Here is a 9,559-nt window from a genome sequence, read left to right on the forward strand (position 1 = left end):
ACTTGCTTTTCATGCCTCCCAAATTGACATGTCAAACCTCTAACCCACCATGTCCTAAAAAACCGTTGATTGACTATGTTAGCGCTTTGCTCAGCCCCTCTTATAGCGTTGCTAGTTGCAGGTGAAGATTGGAGACCGTTCCTTGTTGGAACATTATTTACTTATTGGGATATCATTATATTATCTTGTTATCTTAATGCATCTATATACTTGGTAAAGGGTGCAAGGCTCGGCCTCTCGCCTAGTGTTTTGTTCCACTTTTTGCCGCCCTAGTTTCCGTCATATCGGTGTTATGTTCCCGGATTTTGCGTTCCTTACGCGGTTGGGTTATAATGGGAACCCCTTGATAGTTCGCCTTGATTAAAGCTTTTCCAGCAATGCCCAACCTTGGTTTTACCATTTGCCACCTAGCCTCTTTTTCCCTTGGGTTTCCGGAGCCCGAGGGTCATCTTATTTTAAACCCCCCCGGGCCAGTGCTCCTCTGAGTGTTGGTCCAACCGAGCGATGTCCGGGGCTACCAGGGGCAACTCTGGGCTGGCCTACCCGACGTCTGGCTCCTCTGAGTGTGCCCTGAGAACGAGATATGTGCAGCTCCTATCGGGATTTGTCGGCACATTCGGGCGGTGTTGCTGGATTTGTTTTAACTTGTCGAAGTGTCTTGTAGAACCGGGATACCGAGTCTGATCGGAATGTCTCGGGAGAAGGTCTATTCCTTCGTTGAGTGAGAGCTTGTCATGGGCTAAGTTGGGACTCCCCTGTAGGGATTTGAACTTTTCGAAAGCCGTGCCCGCGGTTATGGGCAGATGGGAATTTGTAATGTCCGGTTGTAGATAACTTGAACCTTAACTTAATTAAAATGAATCAACAGTGTGAGTTACCGTGATGGTCTCTTCTCGGCGGAGTCCGGGAAGTGAACACGGTGTTGGAGTAATGCTTGCGCGGGTTGTCCTCTAGTTACTCGCTCGCGCTTTGCCACCTCTTCTCGCTCTCTTTTGCGAATAGGATAGCCACCATATATGCTAGTCGCTTGCTGCAGCTCCACATATTTACCTTGCCTTACCCATAAGCCTAAATAGTCTTGATCGCGAGGGTGCAAGATTGCTGAGTCCCCGTGGCTCACAGATTACTATTAAACCAGATGCAGGGCCTGATGATTCCGTTCCAGATGACGCGCTTGAGCTCAAGTGGGAGTTCGACGAGGACTCACGCAGATACTACGTGTCTTTCCCTGATGATCAATAGTGGTGCCCAGTTGGGGTGATCGGGACTGTGTCGCATGTTGGGTTATCTTTTATTTTGGTGCCGTAGTCGGGCCATGAGTGTTTGATTGTTGTAATGCTATTTATGTACTTTGGTTGATGTGGCGAGTGTAAGCCAACTATGTATCTCCCCTTTTATTATATATATTACATGGTATGTTGTGAAGATTGCCTAACTTGCGACATTGCTTTCCATGCGGTTATGCCTCTAAGTCGGTGCTCAACATGGGAGCCTATAGCCGCATCGAGGGCGGGCGTTACAAGTTGGTAATCAGAGCCTTCCCCGACCTTAGGAGCCCCATTGCTTGATCGTTTTTAGCGGCTAAGTTGTGTCTAGAAAAATGTTTTGAGTCATTTAGGAATTATATATCGGAGAGTTTAGGAATTCTTTTTACTTCCCAGTCTCCTCATCGCTCTGGTAAGGCATCCTAACGTAGAGTTTTGACTCTTCTCTTCTCAAATTTCACTAAAAAAAATTTTAGGATCACGCGGGTATCTTGGAATCGTTCCGATGGTTTTGTGACGAGAACATTGTTCTTGGTGCCTCCTGTCTTTAGGGGTTGTGGCAGTGTCCCGGGGAGTTGAGGTCCGAGGTGTTGTTGTCACAATTTTATCGTTGCAATTTTAGAATACCTGAGTTTAGTACGCCAACATCAAAAATCTCTTTTATGCAGTTCGTTGGTGAGATAACCTCGACGCCACCCAGTACTGGGGCGGGAATTCGGGAGTATCGCCATAACTTGTATAACGGATGCTTTTCGAAGGTTGAGGTAGATGGTTTCCGAAGTTTTTCTCAGTTATGTGTTGAAGGATGGATACAGCTGGATGTAGGATTTGCTAGATTTGGGTGAGATATTATGCTTCCCCTGTATCCCCAACACTTGATTGCATAACCGGAAAGGTTCGGGAGTTTCATAGGTGGGAATTCTTGTAGCTCTAGTTCTTCTTCCACGGACATTTGGTTTGAGATTGGGATTTCTTACCAAGTATTCGTTCTTGATCCGTACCTTGTTGATTTATTCCTCTACCTAAATTCTAAGTGGCTTCTCAATTTATGGATACGTGACCATTTCAAGTGGAATGCATTCGTTCATTTTGTTCGGATGTGAAGACTTTATGTTGCAATTTCAACCCGTTTGATTCAGCTTCATTTTATCTGTCAATGTGCTAACGGTTGTCACCCTCTTCAGGATGGCTCCCGCTAAGAGCACCTACCAGAATCAGAATCAAGATCCGCCACCACCTCCTCCTCCTCTGGAGGCATGGCAAGTTGTGATGGCCGCAACGAATGCAAACACACAGTTGATCATCCAAATTCTTCAAGAGCGCAATCAAGCGAACCAAGGCAACCAAGGCAACAATCAGAATCACTTTGCTACACTCAAGCAGTTCCTTGCTAATGGGCCAAAGACTCTCAGCAATTGTGTTGAGGCAACTGATGCTGATGATTGGCTCGTGGATCTGTGCAAGCATTTCAAGTGCAGTAATGTCAGGCCTGAGGACTTTGTCAAGTTCGCATCCTTCCAACTCAAAGATCAAGATGCAGAATGGTTCCAGCAGTACAAGGATTCCAGAGGAGGCTGTGTGATTACCTGGGATGAATTCCATCAAGATTTCAAAGCTCATCATATCCCTCAGAGCGTGGTTGAAAGCAAGCGTGAGGAATTCCGCAACCTGAAGGAAGGCTCTTTGTCTGTCTATGATTACAACAAGTTGTTTCAAAAGCTCGCCCGCTTTGCTAAGCAGGATGTCCCTGACGAGAAGAGCATGATATACCAGTTCAGGGGTGGTCTCAGGGAAGAAATTCAGCTAACACTTGTTCTCTTTGAGCCCTTGAGATACGGTGAGTTCTACAACATGGCATTGAAGTAAGAGGCCGCTCAACTGAGGTGTGATGCTTCCAAGAAGCGAGTCAGAGATGCTACTCCTTCTTCCTCTACTCAAGTGGCCAAACAGCAGAAGTATTGGCTTCCTCCTCCTCCGTTCCGTCAGCCGTATTAGCAGAAGAGCAAAGGTGGCAGTGGATCTTCCCACCCACCCAACCCTGGCTTTCAGAACAAAACTTCGTCTCAAGCTCCAAGATTGAGTGCTCTGTATCACCGTCCGCTTTCAGAGGTCACCTGCAACAAGTGCCAACAGAAGGGTCACTATGCCAACAAATGCTTCAATCAGAGGCGTCTCCCTCCTCCTCCTCCTGTGAGATCGGCAAGTACAGCTGTGGTCCAGCATAACCCCAAGTCCGCCAAGGTCAACTTGATGAACGCAGCTCAGGCAGAGGACTCGTCAGATGCCATCATGGGTAACCTTCCTGTTAACGATATTCCTACAAAAGTTCTTTTTGACACTGGTGCATCGCATTGTTTCATCTCGAGACCATTTGTTTCTAAGCATGAGTTGCCTTTACAAGATTTGCCTAGTCAGTTATCTGTTGTTTCTCCGGGTAAATTCATGAATGCAAGCGCTATGGCCCCGGATATTATTATCACGTTGGGCGACTACAAGTTTCTTTATTCTCCGGTGGTTCTTGGCAACTCGGATATTGATCTTATTCTCGGGATGGATTGGCTTTCTAAGCACAAGGCGCATCTTGATTGTGCCGCCAGGCAGATTCAATTGACTCATTTGTCTGAGGATGTAATTGTCTTTGCCGCTCGTGATGATACCATCCGTCTATTTTCTCTCAATGAGAGGGGTGAACTGGATGCTATCTCGCAAATTCCAGTCGTTTGCGAATATCAAGACGTCTTTCCAGAAGAGCTTCCAGGAATGCCTCCGCACCGGCCAGTTGAATTCGTCATCGATCTTGAGCCTGGCACGGAACCTGTGTGAAAGCGTCCTTACAAGCTCAGACCTGAAGAGTTGAAGGAGCTGAAGAAACAACTCGATGTTCAAGAGAGAATGGGTCTCATCCGGCCTACTTCTTCTCCATGGGGTTGTGGTGTTCTTTTTGTGAAGAAGAAGGATGGAACGGACCGACTTTGTGTTGATTACCGTCCATTGAACAAGAAGACCATCAAGAACAAATACCCACTTCCCAACATCAATGAGCTGTTCGAACAACTCAAAGGTGCCCAAGTATTCTCCAAGCTTGATCTCCGTATGGGTTATCATCAGATTCGTATCCGTGAGCAAGATATTCCCAAGACGGCTTTCACGACAAGCTTTGGTTCATATGAATACACTGTCATGTCTTTTGGCCTCGTCAACGCTCCTCCGACTTTCTCTCGCATGATGAACTTCATCTTCAACACCTACACCAATGACTTCGTTTTGGTCTATCTCGACGACATTCGGGTCTTTTCGAAGAACAAGGAAGATCATGCCAAGCATTTGTGTTTGGTACTCGATAAGCTCAGGGAACACAAGTTCTCCAAGTGCGAATTTTGGCTCGATGAGGTTCTTTATCTTGGTCATATCATCTCTGCCAAGGGCATTGCGGTGAATCCTGAGAAGGTGTCTGCAATTGTGAATTGGGAACTACCTCAGAACGTGAAGCAACTCCGTAGCTTCCTCGGTCTCGCAAGCTACTGTCAAAGATTCGTTGAAAACTTTTCTAAGATCGCGAAGCCTCTCTCAAATCTTCTCTAGAAGCACGTCAAGTATGTTTGGTCTCCGGAGTGTGACATTGCTTTCAACACTTTGAAAGAGAAATTGGTCACTGCTCCAGTTCTGACTCCGCCTGATGAATCCAAGCCGTACGAGGTGTTTTGTGATGCCTCTCTCCAAGGTCTTGGCGCAGTATTGATGCAAGAGAAGAAAGTTGTGGCTTATACCTCTCGCCAGTTGAAGCCCAACGAGAAGAACTACCCCACTCATGATCTCGAGTTGGCGGTAGTTGTGCATGCTCTTTTGACTTGGAGACATCTCTTATTGGGAAGAAAAGTGGACAGTTTCACTGATCACAAGAGTCTCAAGTACATCTTCACTCAGCCTAATCTCAACCTCAGACAGACTCGATGGGTCGAAATGATTCAAGAGTATAATCCAAGTATCAAGTATACTCCAGGCAAGGACAATGTGATTGCTGACGCATTGAGCAGGAAGGCTTATTGCAACAGCCTGATTCTCAAGCCTTATCAACCCGAGCTTTGTGAAGCTTTCTGCAAACATAATCTGCAAGTTGTTCCTCAAGGTTTGCTCGCCAACCTTCAAGTCTCTCCTACCTTGGAAGACCAGATTCGCCAAGCCCAGCTTCTTGATGCTATGGTGAAAAAGGTGAAGATTGGGATTGCCAAGAGTCAACCCAAGTACAAGTGCTACCGCCTTGATGACAAGGACACTTTCTTCTTCGAGGATCGTATTGTTGTGCCCAAAGGTGACCTCCGTAAAGTGATCATGTACGAGGCTCACAATTCTCTCCTCTCCATCCACCCTGGGAGCACGAAGATGTATCAGGACTTCAAGCAGGCTTATTGGTGGACTCGAATGAAGCGCGAGATTGCTCAGTTCGTGAATGAATGTGATGTCTGCAGAAGAGTGAAGGCAGAACACCAAAGGCCAGCTGGTCTCCTCCAACCTCTTGCCATTCCAGAATGGAAGTTTGACCACATTGAAATGGACTTCGTGACTCGGTTTCCAAAGTCCAAACGTGGCAATGATGCTATATTCGTTGTCATCGACAAACTCACTAAAGTGGCTCATTTTCTGCCGATCAAAGAGTCAATCACTGCAGCTCAATTGGCGGAACTCTATACCTCTCGAATTGTCTCGCTGCACGGTATTCCACAAGTGATCTCTTCAGACCGTGGAAGCATCTTTACCTCCAAGTTTTGGGATTCTTTTCAGAAGGCCATGGGCACCAACATCCGCTTCACCACAGCTTTCCATCCGCAAACTAGCGGTCAAGTCGAGCGTGTCAACCAGATTCTTGAAGATATGCTCAGGGCTTGTGTGATCTCCTTCGGCATGAAGTGGGAGGATTGTCTTACTTATGCTGAATTCTCCTACAACAACAGTTTTCAAGCAAGTTCGGGCAAGGCCCCATTCGAAATTCTATATGGCAGGAAGTGCCGTACCCCTCTCATCTGGTCTAAAACTAGTGAATGTCAATTTCTGGGTAATGACTTAATCACAGAGGTAGAGGAAATGTGCAAAGTCATTCGAGATAACCTCAAAGCAGCCCAATCCCGTCAGAAGAGCTACTATGATAGTAAGCACCGTGATTTGGCTTTCGAGATCGGAGATCATGTTTACCTCCACGTCTCTCCAATGAAAGGTACTCGTCGCTTCGGTATCAAAGGGAAGCTTGCCCCTAGATACGTGGGACCTTTCAAGATCGTCAGCAAGAGAGGCGATCTCGCCTATCAACTCGAGCTTCCTTCAAACTTTGCAAATGTTCATGACGTGTTCCATGTCTCTCAGCTCCGAAAGTGCTTCAAGACTCCTGACCGCACTGTCAACTTCGAGGACATTGAGCTCCAAGAAGATCTCTCTTATCGTGAGCACCCCGTTGCTATTCTTGGAGAGACTGAACGCAAGACTCGCAACAAGTCAATCAAATTCCTCAAAGTCAAGTGGTCACACCATTCCGACCGTGAAGCTACTTGGGAACGCGAGAATCACCTCCGTTCTGAGTACCCGGCATTCTTTCAGTCCTAGATCTCGGGACGAGATCCTTTCGTAGTGGTGGAGTGTTGTAACACCCCGGATATGATTTTCCCAATATGTACTCCAACTCTTGCCGTTTCCGGCGTTAAGTTATTTTATTTTCTCGTGTTCGGGTTTTGTCTCCGTGTGTTGTTGTCGTGGTCATGCATCTCATATCATGTCATCATGTGCATTGCATTTGCATACGTGTTCATCTCATGCATTCGAGCATTTTCCCCGTTGTCCGTTTTGCATTCCGGCGCTCCGTTCTCCTCCGGTGGTCATTTCTACCTTTCTTCCATGTGTGGGGATTAAACATTTCCGGATTGGACCGAGACTTGCCAAGCGGCCTTGGTTTACTACCGGTAGACCGCCTGTTAAGTTTCGTACCATTTGGACTCCGTTTGATACTCCAACGGTTAACCGAGGGACCGAAAAGGCCTCGTGTGTGTTGCAGCCCAACACCCCTCCAAGTTGGCCCAAAACGCACCAAAACCCTCTCCATCATCTAGAGCGTTCGATCACGATCGCGTGGCCGAAAACCGCACCTTATTTGGACTCTCCTAGCTCCCTCTATGCCTATATATACCTCCCCATTCGAAATCCCGGGTCATTCCACCCAAAACCCTAGATCTGACCCTCCGCGCGCCGGACATTGTCCGCCGGCGCCGGACACGCCGCCGCCAGCCATTCCCGTGCCGCCACATGGCACCCCGCGCCGTCCCCGCCGCTGCGGCCCGGAGAGCTCGGATCGGGCCCTCCCGGCCCATCTCCCCGCGCGCAGCCCGGATTCCGCGCCGCCGCCGCCTGCTCCTTGCTCCGCCGCGCTGCCACCTTCGCCGGCCACGGCCACCGGCCGGCTCCGCCCCATGACCCGGCGAGCTCCCGAGGCCGTCGCATGCCGCGCCGCCTCGCCGGGGCTGCCCACCGGCCGGCGCCGCCTCGCCTCCCCGTATCTTCTTCGACTCCGGCGACCGGAGCACCGGCCGGATCCGGCGAAGTCCCCATCTCCGGCGAGCTTCAAGTCCCTCTCCGGCGAACCTCGTAACCCGTGCGTCCAGATCTGGATCCGGATCCCGTCTCGGTTGACTTTTATTCCCGAAACCCTAATATTTTGGCTATGTTCATCACATCATAACTCCTCATCCATAGCTCCGTTTGGGGCATTTAACATATCAAAATGTTCGTCTCAGAGAGCACATCATTTCATCTCATTGCATCATTTTAATTTGAGTTCATCTTGATGCCCGAAATGCTGTTAGAAGAATGCTATTTGAGATAATTGTCAGATCTGCTGCTCCAATTAGATATTTGTCATTTTTGCCATGATTATTGTGTGCATGATATGCCCCTGACCTCTTCATGAGTTTTGTTATATGCTTTTGCATCTATCCAGAGGTGCAACCCATCTATTTTTGTGATGTGTGTGGTGACTAGCACAAGCTTGCAAAGTGGTGCATTCATTAATGCTAATTTCAGGGACTTAGCATTTCCACTAAGTCCTTGATCTGTTTATCTCATTATGCCATATGTTCATGTTGTGTCCTAGTGATCCGTGCCTCTTTTGAGGATGATCAGTAAGGATGTTTTGTTAATCTTGTAGTGCTCTATCCATCCATGTCTTTGTTTGAAATTATGGAGCACCCTAGCTTGAGTCAATCGAGCTCTACTTTTGTCATTTCGTGAATCTGGGCAGATTGTCTACTTGTTAGCAATTTTGCCGAGGATGTTGTAGTTGATCCGTGAATGCTATGTTATTTTTCTTGCCAAGTCTACCTTGTATTTTGTGTATTCTTGATGGGTGTATTATTAGATTGTCATGACTTGCTCTGTAGTGAGTGCATCGAGCTCGTAAACATGCCTACTTGATACCTGTTTCAGCATGCTCCAGTTTTTCACTAAGAATGAGAACTGATTATGTTTTTGCCATGTTCAGATGCTTGCAAATGTATTTTATGATCCCTTTTGGCTCAAGGTCACTAAGGTAATTTTGTTAAGCTCTTTGTGTAGCTCCATGCCATGCTTTACTTTGCCATGTTCAGGTCCTGTGGCATATAGTTTTCATGCTCCAAAGTGGGCTACCTGATCTGAAATTCCAGACAAGTGTTAATTTCACTGTCTGAAATCTGTTTACCAAATGCATTTTTGCCATGCTTGTTTGAACCTGTTAATGGATGAATTGGCCGTAGCTCAGTGCTAGTCTTTTGTTTAGCATCATGAATGGATCCCTGCCATGTATTTTGATGCCGTGTTTGGGTGTTGTAGCATGTTCATCTTGTTACATTTAGATGGCTACTTGCTGTAAATCGCAGAACGCGGTCATATTTGAATTGCTTGCCATTTCCAAACCGTAACCCCGATTCCGGAGTTCTTTATATTGTTTTCAAGCGATTTCATCTCATCTTTCCAGTGGCACACTTGGATTTCCAAGTTGAGGCCAGGTTCATGTGTTCCTTGTCAAATCTTGCATATGCATCACATTTAGCATCCCGCATAGCCTACCATCTTTGCATCATGTTGTTTGAGTTTGCACGTGGTTGATTGTGTCCTTGTTGCTTGTTTGTCTTGTTTGGGTAGAGCCGGCAGATGAGTTCGCTAACAAGGAGCCCGGTGAGTTTGCTTTCGAGGATCCAGTCAACTCTGACAACTCTGCAGGCAAGATGATCATACCCTCGAAATCACTACTATCTTTGCTTTGCTAGATGCTCGCTCTT

The sequence above is a fragment of the Triticum urartu genome, chromosome 7 (genome assembly GCF_003073215.2).
Source record: "Triticum urartu cultivar G1812 chromosome 7, Tu2.1, whole genome shotgun sequence".
NCBI lineage: Eukaryota > Viridiplantae > Streptophyta > Magnoliopsida > Poales > Poaceae > Triticum > Triticum urartu.